This window comes from Microcaecilia unicolor, chromosome 8 (assembly GCF_901765095.1).
Source record: "Microcaecilia unicolor chromosome 8, aMicUni1.1, whole genome shotgun sequence".
Lineage (NCBI taxonomy): Eukaryota > Metazoa > Chordata > Amphibia > Gymnophiona > Siphonopidae > Microcaecilia > Microcaecilia unicolor.
Genome location: NC_044038.1, coordinates 112,785,439 through 112,800,786, shown reverse-complemented (window position 1 = coordinate 112,800,786; position 15,348 = coordinate 112,785,439).

The following is a 15,348-nucleotide window of genomic DNA, read 5'->3' as shown; positions in this document are numbered from 1 at the left end:
TATCTGTATTTTCAAAAGGCATTTGACAAAGTGCCTCATAAAAGACTCCTGAAGAAATTATAAAGTCATGGTATAGAAGATAATGTCCTATTGTGGATTAAAAACTGGCTACAAGATAGAAAACAGAGTAATGTAAAATGATCAGTATTCTCAATGGAGAGGCGTATATAGTGGGGTTCCCCAGGGGTCTGTGCTGGGACCGCTGCTTTTTAACATATTTATAAATGATCTAGAGATGAGAATAACTAATGAGGTACTAAATTTGCTGATAACACAAAGTTATTCAACATAAATCGCAACAGGTTTGTGAAAAACTGCAAGAGGACCTTATGAGACTGGAGACTGGTCATCCAAATGGCAGATGATGTTAAATGTGAGCAAATGCAAAGTGATGCATTTGGGAATGAGGAACCCGAACTATAGCTATGTGATGCAAGATTCCACATTAGGAATCATCATCCAGGAAAAAGATCTAAGAGCCAGATGCACTAAAGTCGTCAGTAATTCCCGTTCCCTACCGATTCCATAGCGAATCGGTAGGGAACGGGAATGCATCAACGATAGGGAATGCAAATGAGCTACTCGTTGTAGCTCACTTGCATTCGCCATTTTCCTCGGTTGCCAGTTGGAGAATCGGGACGTCCCTTTCAATTTCAAAGCGCGTTTAGCTGACTGGTGTCAGCTAAACGTGATCTGATTGGCTGAAGAGACCAGGAAGAGGTGCATAATCGAAAGGGACGTCCTGATTCTCCGGCAACCAAGGAAAATAGAAAAATTTTGCTGTGGAGGGGTAAGTGACGTGGCGAAGACAAAATAGAAGGGGGAAAAACCCGCCTCAGTCATGAGCGCCGGCAGAGCGAAAAACGGTGAAAAAAAAAGACGTCCCTCACAAGCGCAGGGAGAGTACGTCCATAAAGGACGCCCCTCACATGCGCTCGTTGCTTTTTTTTTTTCTTTTTTACCTTTTTTTGGGGGCCCTTTTCCTTTCCGATTCCCTCACAGGAGCCCTAACGAGAGGTGCAGATCTCCCGTTAGGGTTCCTACGGTAAGGGAATCGGAAAAACGGTAGTGCATCTCATTATAATGGGCTGCAACAGTAGTGCAGCTCATTATAATAGCTTCTGAATAATTTGCATTCCATTTTCGTTGCCTGCTACCGTGACAGGGAAAATGCCCTGAGTGCATGCCCCCGGTAAACTACTTGCGTTTTAAACTGGCTGGAACCAGTTTAAAACGCAAGTTGTGGACTCGTTAGGTTTAGTGCATCTGGCCCTAAGTGTCACCATTGATGACACTGTGAAACCCTCTGCTCAGTGAGCAGTGGCGGCTACGAAAGCAAATAGAATGTTAAGTATCATTAGGAAAGGAATACAAAGCAAAAATGAGAATGTTAAAATGCCTTTGTGTCGCTCTATGGTGTGACCGCACCTCAAATACTGGTCACTGCATTTGAAAAATGATATAGTGGAATTAGAAAAAGTACAGATAAGGGCAATGAAAATGATAAAGGGGATGGGACAACTTCCCTATGAGAGAAGGCTAAAGTGGTTAGAGCTCTTCAGCTTGAAAGGGAAGATAAGATCGGTCTATAAAATACCGAGTGGATTGAAATGGGTAGACATGGATCCCTTGTTTACTCTTTCCAAAAATATTAGGACTAGGGGGTTACAGAATGAAGCTACTAGGTAGTACTTGTAAACAAACCAAAGAACATATTTCTTCACTCAACATGTAATTAAACTCTGGAACGTGTTGTCAGAAAATGTGGTAAAAAACATGTTGAGTGAAGAAATATTTTCTCCAATTTGTTTTAAATTGATAGTAGCTTCTTTACATCCCCCCCTAGTCCTTGCATCTCCCCTCAGCCGTCTCATTTCCAAGCCACTTTAGCCTTTCCTCATAGGGAAGTCGTCCCATCCCCTTTATAATTTTCACTGCCCTTACTACTACTACTTAACATTTCTAGAGTGCTACTAGGGTTACGCAGCGCTTTACAATTTAACAAAGAGAGACAGTCCCTGCTCAAAGAGCTTACAATCTAATAGACAAGTGAACGGTCGGTCCGATAGGGGCAGTCAAATTGGGGCAGTCTGGATTCACTGAACGGTAAGGGTTAGGTGCCGAACGCAGCATTGAAGAGGCGGGCTTTAAGCAAAGACTTGAAGACGGGCAGGGAGGGGGCTTGGCGTAAGGGTTCAGGAAGGTTGTTCCAAGCATAGGGTGAGGCGAGGCAGAATGAGCGGAGCCTGGAGTTGGCGGTGGTGGAGAAGGGTACTGAGAGGAGGGATTTATCCTGTGAACGGAGGTTACGGGCGGGAACGTAAGGGGAGATGAGGGTAGAAAGATAGTGAGGGGCAGCAGACTGAGTGCATTTGTAGGTAAGAAGGAGAAGCTTGAATTGAATGCGGTATCTGATCGGAAGCCAGTGAAGTGACCTGAGGAGAGGGGTGATATGAGTATATCGGTTCTGGCGGAATATGAGACGTGCAGCAGAGTTCTGAACAGACTGAAGGGGGGATAGATGGCTTAGTGGGAGGCCGGTGAGGAGTAAGTTGCAGTAGTCCAGGCGAGAGGTAATGAGAGCGTGGACGAGAGTTCGGGTGGTGTGTTCAGAGAGGAAAGGGCGACCTTTGCTGATGTTAAAGAGGAAGAAGCGACAGGTCTTGGCTATCTGCTGGATATGCGCAGAGAAGGAGAGAGAGGAGTCAAAGATGACTCCGAGGTTGCGGGCAGATGAGACGGGGAGGATGAGGGTGTTATCAACTGAGATAGAAAGTGGAGGAAGAGGAGAAGTGGGTTTTGGTGGAAAGACGATAAGCTCGGTCTTGGACATGTTCAGTTTCAGGTGGCGGTTGGACATCCAGGCAGCAATGTCGGATAAGCAGGCCGATACCTTTGCCTGGGTCTCCGCGGTGATGTCTGGTGTGGAGAGATACAGTTGGGTGTCATCAGCATAGAGATGATATTGGAAACCATGAGATGAGATCAGGGAGCCCAGGGAAGAGGTGTAGATTGAGAAGAGAAGGGGTCCAAGGACTGATCCCTGGATAACACCAACAGATAAGGGGATGGGGGTGGAGGAAGATCCATGAGAGTGAACTTTGAAGGTGCGGTGGGAGAGATAGGAGGAGAACCAGGAGAGAACAGAGCCCTGGAACCCAAATGAGGACAGTGTGGCAAGAAGTAAGTCATGATTGACAGTGTCAAAAGCGGCGGATAGATCCAGGAGGATGAGGATGGAGTAGTGGCCTCTGGATTTGGCAAGGAACAGGTCATTACAGACTTTAGAGAGTGCTGTTTCTGTCGAGTGAAGAGGGCGAAAACCGGATTGAAGCGGATCGAGGATGGCATCAGAGGAGAGAAAATCAAGGCAGCGGCTGTGGACTGCGCGCTCAAGTGTCTTGGAGAGGAAGGGTAGGAGGGAGATGGGGCGGTAGTTGGAGGGACAGGTAGGGTCTAGTGATGGTTTTTTGAGGAGTGGCGTGACTACAGCATACTTGAAGGTGTCGGGGACAGTTGCAGAGGAGAGAGAGAGGTTGAGGATATGACAGATGGAGGGGGTGATAGTAGGAGAGATGGTGTTAAGTAAGTTGGTGGGGATGGGATCAGAGGAACAAGTGGTGCATTTTGAGGAGGAAAGAAGGCGGGCAGTTTCCTCCTCGGAGATATCAGGAAAGGAGGAGAAGGAGGTCTGGGTTGGTTGGTTGAGGGAGAGGGTTGAAGGGTGAAGAGGAGGAGGTGGCTTGGTAGTGAACTCAAGGTTGATCTTTTGCACCTTGTCGTGGAAGTAGTCAGCCAGTGATTGAAGAGAGAGTGAGGGGGGGTGGGAGCGGAGGGCACTTTGAGGAGGGAGTTAAGGGTGGCGAAGAGACGACGAGGGTTACAGCTGAGAGAATTAGTCAATTGGGTGTAATAGTCTTGTTTGGCAAGGAATAGTGAGGACTGGAAGGAGGATAGGATAAATTTGTAGTGAAGGAAATCTGAATGGGTGCGAGATTTCCTCCAGAGGCGTTCAGCAGATCGGGCGCAGGAGCGAAGGTAATGGATGCAAGGGGTCAGCCAGGGCTGGGGATTAGTACGCCTTGTGGGACGGGAGGTGGATGGTGCAAGGGTATCCAGAGCAGAGGAGAGAGTGGCATTGTAAGAGGAGACAGCCTCGTCGACAGACTCGGAGGACATGATGGAGGGGAGGAGATTAGAAATACTAGATGATAAGGTGGGAGGGTCAATAGCCTGGAGATTCCTGGAAGTAGTGGTTAAAGTTGGGGCGGGGCTGAGGGGGAGGGTGAAGAAGTGTGAAGGTGATCAGGTGATGATCAGAGACAGGAAGAGCTGAGGTGTGGAAATTGGAGGGTGAGCCGGAAGAGGAGAGGACGAGGTCAAGGCAATGGCCTTCACGGTGAGTAGGGGTGGTGGAACATAGCTGGAGGTTGAAGGAGGATGTTAGAGTGAGGAACTGAGAAGCGTGAAAGTTGGATGGGTCATCAACGTGTATGTTAAAGTCTCCGAGAATGAGGGATGGAGATGAGGGTTCAAGAAAAACAGAAAGCCAGGCATCGAAGTCGGTGAGGAAGGAAGAGAGGGATTTATCAGGGGGGCGGTAAATGACTGCCATTCTGAGTGGCAACGGGTAGAATAGACGGATGGAGTGGACTTCAAAGGATGAGAAGCAGTGAGACTGTGGTAGGAGGAGGGGTTGGAAGCTACAGGAGGGCGAGAGTAGTAACCCGACGCCTCCTCCGCGGCCAACTAGGCGGGGAGTGTGGGAGAAGAGATTGCCTCAGTTGCGGCTCTATGCCATGAAGGCTGAGTCGTCAGGGGAGAGCCAGGTTTCAGTTAGGGCAAGCAGGTGAAGGGAATGAGAGATGAAGAGATCGTGGGTGAAGGGAAGTTTGTTGCAGACCGAGTGGGCATTCCACAGTGCACATGAGAAGGGGAGGGAAGAGGAGGAGGGGAATAGATATGAGATTGGAGACATCCCGGAAACGTTTGCATGGATAGGACGAGGACAGGTGTGGGGGACCTGGATTGGGATTGATGCCCTTCTCTGTGCCTTTCTTAATTCCACTATTTCTTTTTTGAAATGCAGTGGCCAGAACTGCACACAATATTTGAGGTGCAGTCACACTATGGAGCGATACAAAGGCATTATAACATTCTCATTTTGTTTTCCTTTCCTATCCTAATAATTCCTAACATTCTCCTTTCCTTCTTAGCCACTGCTGCACATTGAGAGTTTCAACATATCATCAACGATGACACCTAGATCCCTTTTTCGGGCAGTGAGGTCTAATGTGGAACCTTGCATGGAATTCTGGGAAGACATTTCTGGTCACAGAACTCCAAGAAAGTTGCCATGGGAATTCGCCAAACTAGGTTACATGGTTATTTTGTTGCAGTAAAATAGGACATAATAGGTCAGTTTAGTAAACAGACCCCTGAATTAGCCAAGATGATGTAAAAGTCAAATAAAACAGACTTTTTTTCTTGTCACACATACAGGTATATAAGCCATTCCTTCTCCTTTCTGGTCTTATGCTCCTTCATGGTATTGTCCTGATGTTTGGCAGGCGCATCAGGGATATCATAAGAGAGGATTAATGTGGACTTTGATGAGATACTGTACTATCTATTCATTAGTTTTGCTTATGCAGAAGTGCATCAAACATTTCTAACAGACTGTAACAGAAAAAGAAACTACTATATTTATTTATTTAGCAAGATCGATAAATTCAATATAAATATAACAGTTCTAAACAAAAATAAAATTAATTTAAAATAATAGTTTAAACAGAAGGGGAACATTTTCAATTTTTTACAGAAAGACAATAAGCTAGTTTCCATTCTTAAAGTGTTGGCAATTTATTAACACACAGAGGTCCTACAACAAGTAAAGGGCAACTCTGTAAACTAGACACTGACATTTAGATGCCCGTCGCGTGTGTAAATGTAGAGAATGCTGGTATTTTCAGGTACACGTGAACAGTTCCTTCAGGACACCTAAGGTGCAAGATATATAGAGGGGCATAATCGAACGGAAACGCCTATCTCCATGGGTGTTTATCTCCGAGAACGGGTCCGTGAAGGGGTGGGCCGAACCGTATTTTCGAAAAAATGGACGTTTTTGAGCTGGGCATTTGTTTTTTTTTTAGCGATAATGGAAACTAAAAACGCCCAGCTCAAAAACGTCCTAATACGAGCCATTTGGTCGTGGGAGGGGCCACGATTCGTAGTACACTGGCCCCCCTGATATGCCAGGACACCAATTGGGCACCCTAGAGGTCAGTGCGGTGGACTTCAGATAACGCTCCCACATGCATAGCTCCCTTACCATGGGTGCTGAGCACCCAACCCCCCTCCCCCAAAACCCACAAATGTACAACACTACCATAGCTCTTAGGGGTGAAGGGGGCACCTACATGTGGGTACAGTGGGTTTTGGAGGCCTCCCATTTACCAGCACAAGTGTTACAGGTGGGGGGGGGGGGGGGAGATGGGCCTGGGACCACCTGGCTGAAGTGCACTGCGGTACCCACTAAAAGTGCTCCATGGACCTGCATACACGCAGGCCTCTAGGACTGGTTGCTGCTATATAACATTGGCACACCAGTTGACACCTGAAGACTAATCTCTCCGAAAACGTCCTTTATTGGAATAACCGCGTTTACTCACAGTTAACTGCAGATCAGAGGTTGTGCCCCACTGGCAACGAGTCTCCCTGGTACTGAGATGAGCAGTAGGTCAGAGCTGGCAGAATGCTGCACAATGCCCTCTTTCAGCCACATTCAAGGTAAGAACTAACTTCTGTAACATGGCTAACACAGGAAAGGGAACTAAAACTGGCTTACAAAAATGGCCACTACCGCATGGACTACAACAGGAAACACAACAGGGCACACTCTGACCCAGTAGGCAGGGGGAAAAGCACCATGGGAGAACAGCCTACCAACTACCAACATCGTGAAACTGTAACACAAGCTAATGAAATCACGGAGCCCAATACCCTACACCCACCACAATGCAATGCTGATGTGACCCTGTACTGCACCCGAGAGCCACATCTGACCCAGGGAAAGGCTGTCACAGGATCGAACACATTCTGCTGTCATGGAGGTGGGTACGGCATTTGAGGCTGGCATAGAGGCTGGAAAAAAAAGTTTGTAAAGTGGGGTTTTTTTGGTGGGAGGGGGTTAGTGACCACTGGGGGAGTCCGGGGAGGTGATCCCCGATTCCCTCCAGTGGTCATCTGGGCAGTTGGGGCACTTTTGTGGGACTTGTTCGTGGAAAAAAATGGATCAAAAAAAGTGACCCAAAATCGCGGTAAAAACGCCTTTTTTTCGATTACAGCTAAAGACACCCATCTCTCCTCGGCCGATAACCACGCCCCAGTTCCGCCTCCACCACGCCTCTGACACGCCCCCGTCAACTTTATTCGTTTCCGTGACGGAGTGCAGTTGGAAACGCCCAAAATCGGCTTTCGATTATACCGATTTGGGTGCCTTTGCGAGATAAACGTCTATCTCCCGATTTAGGTCGCACTATAGGCGTTTTTCTCTTTCGAAAATAAGCTGGATAGCTTACAAACGCAAGGGGGGAGGTGTACATGGGCAGAGCATGTTTGGGACATTGCTGAGATCTTGAGTTACGCACATCCTTGCTGCGTTTATGTGGCTGCAGTTACACCAGGTCTATGTCTGGTATTACTGTGAGTGCTTAAGTGTGAGGCGCATACCAGGTTGCACTAGTAATTTCTAACAGAATCTAAGCGCCCACCCTACTTCCTCAGGGCATGTACAGGGAGGCACCCATTTGTCCAATTGCCCATAAATGCGTTAGATATCTCCAACTAACTCTCTTAAAACACTCTATACCAAGGATCTGCAAGAGATTCCATTGTGAGAATCTCAGAGCATATTTAGGGATATAGGGCCTGATATTCATCCTGTAGTGGCTGATGGCTTTTAAGCCGCTACCATCTGTGGGCTGAATGAAGCCCAGATATTCAGTGAAGGGCCATGTCCAGGCAATAACATAAGTACTTAAGTATTGCCATACTGGGAAAGACCAAAGGTCCATCAAGCCCAGCATCCTGTTTCCAACAGTGGTCAATCCAGGTCACAAATACCTGGCAAGATCCCAAAAAAGTACAAAACGTTCTATACTGCTTATCCCAGAAATAGTGGATTTTCCCCAAGTCCATTTAATAACAGTCTATGGACTTTTCATTTAGGAAGCCGTCCAAACCTTTTTTTTAAACTCTGCTAAGCTAACCGCCTTTACCACATTCTCCGGCAACGAATTCCAGAGTTTAATTACATGTTGAATGAAGAAACATTTTCTCTGATTCGTTTTAAATTTACTACATTGTAGCTTCTTCGCATGTCCCCTAGTCCTAGTATTTTTGGAAAGCGTGCACAGACGCTTCACATCTACCTGTTCAACTCCACTCACTATTTTATAGACCTCTATTATATCTCCCCTCAGCCGCCTTTTCTCCAAGCTGAAGAGCCCTAGCTTCTTTAGCCTTTCCTCATAGGGAAGTCGTTCCATTCCCTTTAACATTTTCGTCGCCCTTCTCTGCACCTTTTCTAATTCTACTACATCTTTTTAAAGATGCGGCGACCAGAATTGAACACAATATTCAAGGTGCAGTCACACCATGGAGCGATACAAAGGCATTATAACATCCTCATTTTTGTCAAATTTGGAAAACTATACAAATATTTTAGACATTCCTATCATATAATATCATTATTATGGATAAACTTGGCTTGTCTGTCACTATCAAACCACATTCAGCCATGTAGCTATGCTACATATAGCAGTCAAGATGATATGTCAATGTTGGAAAGTCTTCACCAAATTGTCCTATGCTATGTGGTGGAATAGTGTATGTCTAACTGCTAATTATGAGCATGCGGTTGCTGATAAGTTTGAATCCCTCTCGACATTCCATGTCTATCTGAGTACATGTTAATTGACTAGTTATTATTGTCAAATTTTGTTATATACTGTTGTATATATTGTTGTATAAATAAATAAATAAAACATACTAAAATAAAAAAGGGGGGTGGGACAACTTCCCTATGAGGAAAGGCTAAAGCAGTTAGGGCTCTTAAGCTTGGAGAAAAGACAGCAGAGGGGAGATATAAAAAATGTGTGGAGTGGCAACTATAACAAAATGATGAAAATGGTTAAAAAGAAACTGAAAGGATTGGCTGCTAAGGTTACGACACTAAATCAGGCATGGACGTTATTCAAAAATACCATCTTGGAAGCCCAGTCCTTTCCGACATCGCTGCCTGGATGTCCAACCGGCATCTGAAACTGAACATGGCAAAGACTGAGCTCCTTATCTTTCCACCCAAACCCTCTTCTCCTCTTCCCCCACTTTCCGTCTCTGTTGACAACACCCTCATCCTCCCCGTCTCTTCAGCACGCAATCTGGGAGTCATCTTCGATTCCTCCCTCTCCTTCTCTGCCCATATCCAACAGACAGCTAAGACCTGTCGCTTCTTCCTCTATAATATTAGCAAAATTCGCCCTTTCCTCTCTGAACAGACCACCCGCACCCTCGTCCACTCGCTCGTTACCTCTCGTCTTGACTATTGCAACCTTCTCCTCGCTGGCCTCCCGCTTAGCCACCTATCCCCCCTTCAATCTGTCCAAAATTCCGCCGCACGTCTTATCTACCGCGTGAACCGATACTCTCATATCACCCCCCTCCTCAAGTCCAAAATTCCGCCGCACGTCTTATCTACCGCGTGAACCGATACTCTCATATCACCCCCCTCCTCAAGTCGCTTCACTGGCTCCCAATCCACTACCGTATACAGTTCAAGTTTCTTCTATTGACCTTCAAGTGCACTCAATCTGCTGCCCCCCATTACCTCTCTACCCTCCTCTCCCCGTATGTTCCCACCCGTAACCTCCGCTCTCAGGACAAATCACTCCTATCTGTACCCTTCTCCACCACCGCTAACTCCAGACTCCGCCCCTTCTGCCTCGCAGCACCTTATGCCTGGAACAGACTTCCTGAGCCCATACGCCATGCGCCCTCCCTGCCCATCTTCAAGTCCTTACTCAAGGCCCATCTCTTCTCCCTTGCTTTTGGCGCCTAACCACCTTCCCCATTCCTGTTACCTACACTGACTACGTAGTCTGTTACCGTTAGATTGTAAGCTCTCTTGAGCAGGGACTGTCCCTCCCCGTGTTTAAACTTGTACAGCGCTGCGTAACCCTGGCAGCGCTATAGAAATGCTAAGTAGTAGTAGTAGTAGATGCATTCCATGTATTTGCAAAGGTGGAAAGAAGAGAAAATGTCAGCCAGCTTGGTTAAAAGGTGAAGTAAAAGAGGCTATTACAGCCAAAAGATTGTCCTTTAAAGAATGGAAAAAGGATCCAAATGAAGAAAATAAGAAACAACTTAAGCACTGTCAAGTCTGATGCAAAGCATTAATAAGGCTAAAAGAGAATATGAAGAGAAACTTGCGGCAGAGGCTAAAACTCACAATAACAACTTTTTCAGGTACATCAGAAGTAGAAAGACTGTGAGGGAATCCATGGGACCGTTAGGTCATGAAGGAGCAAACGGACGCTCAGGGAGGACACGGTCATAAGCAGAGAAACTGAATGAAATTTTTTCTTCTGTCTTTACAGAAGAAGATGTAAGAGATCTGCCTGTACCGGTGGGACCGTTAGGTCATGAAGGAGCAAACAGACGCCCAGGGAGGACACGGTCATAGCAGAGAAACTGAATGAAATTTTTGCTTCTGTCTTTACAGAGGAAGATGTAAGAGATCTGCCTGTACCGGAAATGGTATTCAAGGGTGATGATGTGGAGGAAATTAAAGAGATCTTAGTGAACCTCGAAGATGTACCGAGCCAAATTGCCAAATTAAAGAGTAGTAAATCACCTGGACCGGATGGCATACATCTAAGGGTACTCAAAGAACTCAAGCATGAATTGCTGATCTGCTGTTAGTAATATGTAACCTGTCATTAAAATTGTCTGTAGTACCTGAAGATTGGAGGGTGGCCAATGTGATACAGATTTTTAAAAATGGTTCTAGGGGTAATCTGAGAAATTACAGACTGATAAGCCTGATGTTGGTTCAGGGCAAAATAGTGGAAAATATTATAAAGAATAAAATTATGGAACACATAGACAAACATATTTTAAAGTGACAGAGTCAGCATGGATTCAGCCAAGGGAAGTCTCGTTCTGTCCTTTGACAGCTTTGCCTTAGTTATAAGTAAGTTCCTGAAATGTGTTTAATGCGTTACTGCAGATCTGTCTAAGTTAGAGGAGCAATGTATTATGTGTAACTAGTAAAAAAGGCTAATTTCTGACACAAATGAAACGGGCGCTAGCAAGGCTTTCCTCGGAGGGTGTATGTTTTAGAGAGTGTGTGTGTGTGAGTGACTGTGTGAGAGAGAGAGTGACTGTGCGAGTGTGAGTGTGTGAAAGAAAGAAATTGAGACTGGGTGCGAGTGTGTGTGTGAGAGTGTGTGTGTGAGAATGACAGTGTGTGCGAGTGCGTGTGAGACACAGTGTGAGAGAGTGTGTTTCACACAGATACAGTGTGTGTGAGTGTGTGTGAGAGACAGTGAGTGTGAGAGTATGTGTGCGATACACAGACTCTTTGTGAGACCGAGAATATATGAGACCGAGAGTTTGCAGAACCCCCTCCCCCTCTTCTTCCACCCCTCCTTCCCCCTTCCCCCTGTCCGAGTTCCAGAACCCCCTCCCACTTCTTCCTATCCCTCCTCTTCCCTTCCCGCTCTGCCCCCCCTCTCCGAGTTCCAGGACCCCCCTCCCCTTCCAGTTCCAGGACCCGCCCCTCTCCTTCCAGTGGATTGCCAGTAATCCCCTCCCCCGTGTTGTTTCAGGACCACCTTCCCCTCCCTCTGTCGTTTCAGGACCCCCCAGTTGTTTTTAACCCCACCCCTTTCATTTCAGGACCCCCCCTTCCACTCCCCACCTGTCTGGCCCTCCCCTTCGTAAGAGCTGTCTGCTTAAAAGTTTTTACTTCCTGCACACAGGGACGTCGCTTCCGACAGCTTTTTCTTTCACTTGTGTTTCAGCTGTTCCTGTGGTCCCGCCCTCAAGGGTGGGAACACAGGAACAGCTGAAACAGAATCCCTCAGAGTTGTGGTCTGGCAGGGTAATGTCATAATGCGGCCAGTGACGTCAGTCTGATCTACGAAGCCGTCCTGACCACTTCCGAGGGAGCTACGGTCCCAGGCAGGTCAGAACGTTGGAGGTGAGAATTATTATATAGGATATAGTTCACAGCTAGCGAAGACACACTTGTCTGCTTGTTTAAAAACTGTTATCATTGATGTAATGTTGCCTGAACCTCTTCTCCTTCTCAGCCTAGTTTGACTGCCTTGCTACCTGATGGCTCTGTCTCATTGGTCTTTATGCTATTGTTCTTTGGGCTTGGGAGCCTCCCTGCTTTTCTCCTTGTTCTTTTTTTTTTTTTCTTTATTTGTTTTATTCTCAATACAAAATTGTTGTACATAACAGAGAAAGATATGTAATACAACAGCTCATTCATCAAACAAGTATACACAGCTGCAATAACTAAGTAAACCCGCACATAAACTTGTGCAATATGTTGTCCGTTGTAATAAGGAGCTCCTAATCCTTCTGTATTGAGTTTTCATTTTACCCCTATCATCCAATCACACGTAGTCCACCTCACCAATCATGCATGTCCATCCACAACATCCAACCCCTTGCACCCTCATAACCTAAATCCCCCCTTCCCCCTCCTAACCCAACCTGTTTAGACAGGAAGCCCACAAATAAGCATATTGGCGATTGATCAATTTAGGAGAACTACGAAAACTCTGGATCTCGTATTTGCCTACCTCCCTCATTTTGGCCTTCCACAGCTCCACCGTTATCCTTTCCAAGGATATCCAATAGTGCAAGATAGTTTTCCGAACCAACAACGACACATAAATAAGTCGTCGTTGTGGGAATCTAAGTCCTTGAGTCACCAATAAGGATTGGTCCCCCAATAATAGAGTCACATAGTCCCACTCCAAGGTTCTATGTACTGTAGCATTTAGGACAGAAAACGCCTCATTCCAAATCCCCAGAGCCGGGCACTCCAAAAAGGAATGGAGGAGATTCCCCCCTGCTCCACCGCATTTACTACATCTATCTTACTGGCCTCCCACTTAGCCATCTATCCCCCCTTCAATCTGTTCAGAACTCTGCTGCACGTCTTATATACCGCCTGAACCGATATATCACCCCTCTTCTCAGGTCACTTCACTGGCTTCCAATCAGATACCGCATACAGTTCAAGCTTCTCCTTCTTACCTACAAATGCACTCAGTCTGCAGCCCCTCATTACCTCTCTACCCTCATTTCCCCTTACGTTCCCGCCCGTAATTTCCGCTCACAGGACAAATCCCTCCTCTCAGTATTCTTCTCCACCACCGCCAACTCCAGGCTCCGCTCATTCTGCCTCGCCTCACCCTATGCTTGGAATAAACTTCCTGAGCCCTTACGCCAAGCCCCCTCCTTACCCATCTTCAAATCCTTGCTCAAAGCCCACCTCTTCAATGTTGCTTTCAGCACCTAACCTTTATACCTTTCAGGAAATCTAGACTGCTCCTATTTGACTGACTGTACATTTGTCCTTTAGATTGTAAGCTCCTTTGAGCAGGGACTGTCCTTCTATGTTAAATTGTACAGCGCTGCGTAACCCTAGTAGCGCTTTAGAAATGTCAAGTAGTAGAAGTAGTAGTATCTATCGTCATTCCACAATCCCATAACAGCCCCCTTCGCCCTAGTGATATATGCTCTGTGTAGGATCTTATATTGTGTCTCCTGTAGATCTGCGGCCTTGACCATTCTATAGATAAGGGAAAAAAGTTTCCCAAAATCTATTCCTATGTACTGAGTCCCAAGGTCTTCATTCCACTTATTCACCAATATCTCCATACCCCCCATGGGCCCATTCATGGTTAATACCCTATACCAAGTGGACAAGCTGTTGGCCTTGCTAGGTATCTGTAATAAGATTTTATCCATCAGGCCCCATGTCCACCCGTCACCATACCTCCCCCTCAGAGAGGACCAATAGTGTCGAACCTGCAAATACTGTAACAAGTTATTGTTTGGGACCTCCCATTTCTCCTTTACTTGGTCGAAGGTGAAGAAAATCCTCTGTTCTTCATCCACAAGCTGACCCAGAATCCTACATCCTCTATCTCCCCATTTAGAAAACGCCGAATATCCCAAACCCTCTGGAAATGCTGCATTGCCCATCATGCTAAGATACAGGGAAGCATCCGGGGAGCGTTGTTGTTGTCGTCTCCACCATATCCACACTCTCCGCATTGGTTTTAAAAATTCTAATTTATTAGTGATCCGAGGGTTTCCACTAGTGCCCAAATGAAGTAAATTAAGAAACGTCCATGGGTGGCTCCAATCTTCAAACCCTTCCCTAGGTAGAAATCGCGGACACCCCCCTACTCCCTCATAAATAAGTCACAGCATTGCCGCCACATTATACCGACGTAGATCCGGTAAACCCAGGCCTCCCCAGTCTTTGGTTAGGGATAATTTGGCTTGCCCAATGCGTGCCCCTTTCCCCCGCCATACAAAAGTTCCAATAAGGGGCCTAAACAGACGCTCTTCCTTCCGAAAAACCCAGATCGGGGCTACCTGTAAGGGGTAAAGGATTTTTGGGAGTATGACCATCTTCACGAGAGCCACCCTGCCCATCAGCGATAGAGGCAGGTCCTTCCACTTGTCGCATAACTGTTTAATTCTACCCAGGACCTCAACTACATTTCGCTGGTAAAATACGGTGGCACTGGTACTCAAAAAAATGCCTAGGTACTTCATTGCCCCCCTCATTGGTTGAATTGGAAGTCCCACCATCCCTGGGTCCTCCCGCGTCCCCAATAGTGGTAGTAATTCCGATGTAGCATAATTCACCTGCAACCCTGACAGGTCCCCGAACTCCCGTACCAGATCAAGTGCTCTCCATAAATCTCTAGGTGCATTGGCCACATATAGTAATATATCATCCGCATACAAATTCACGCATAGCTCCCTGCTGCCTACTCGAATTCCTCGTATATCTTCACTAGCTCGAATTCGTATAGCCAGCGGTTCAATTGCCAATAAGAAAAGGAGTGGCGAGAGCGGGCAACTTTGTCTGGTCCCCCTCTGAATTGGGAAGCTATCGGTCAACTTACCATTGACCAGCAATCTGGCCGATGGATATGTATAAAGTGCCTGAATCCAAGATGCATAAGCCCCCAAGACCCCAAAAAGATAAGGCCAGGATATGCTGTCAAAGGCCTTTTCCATGTC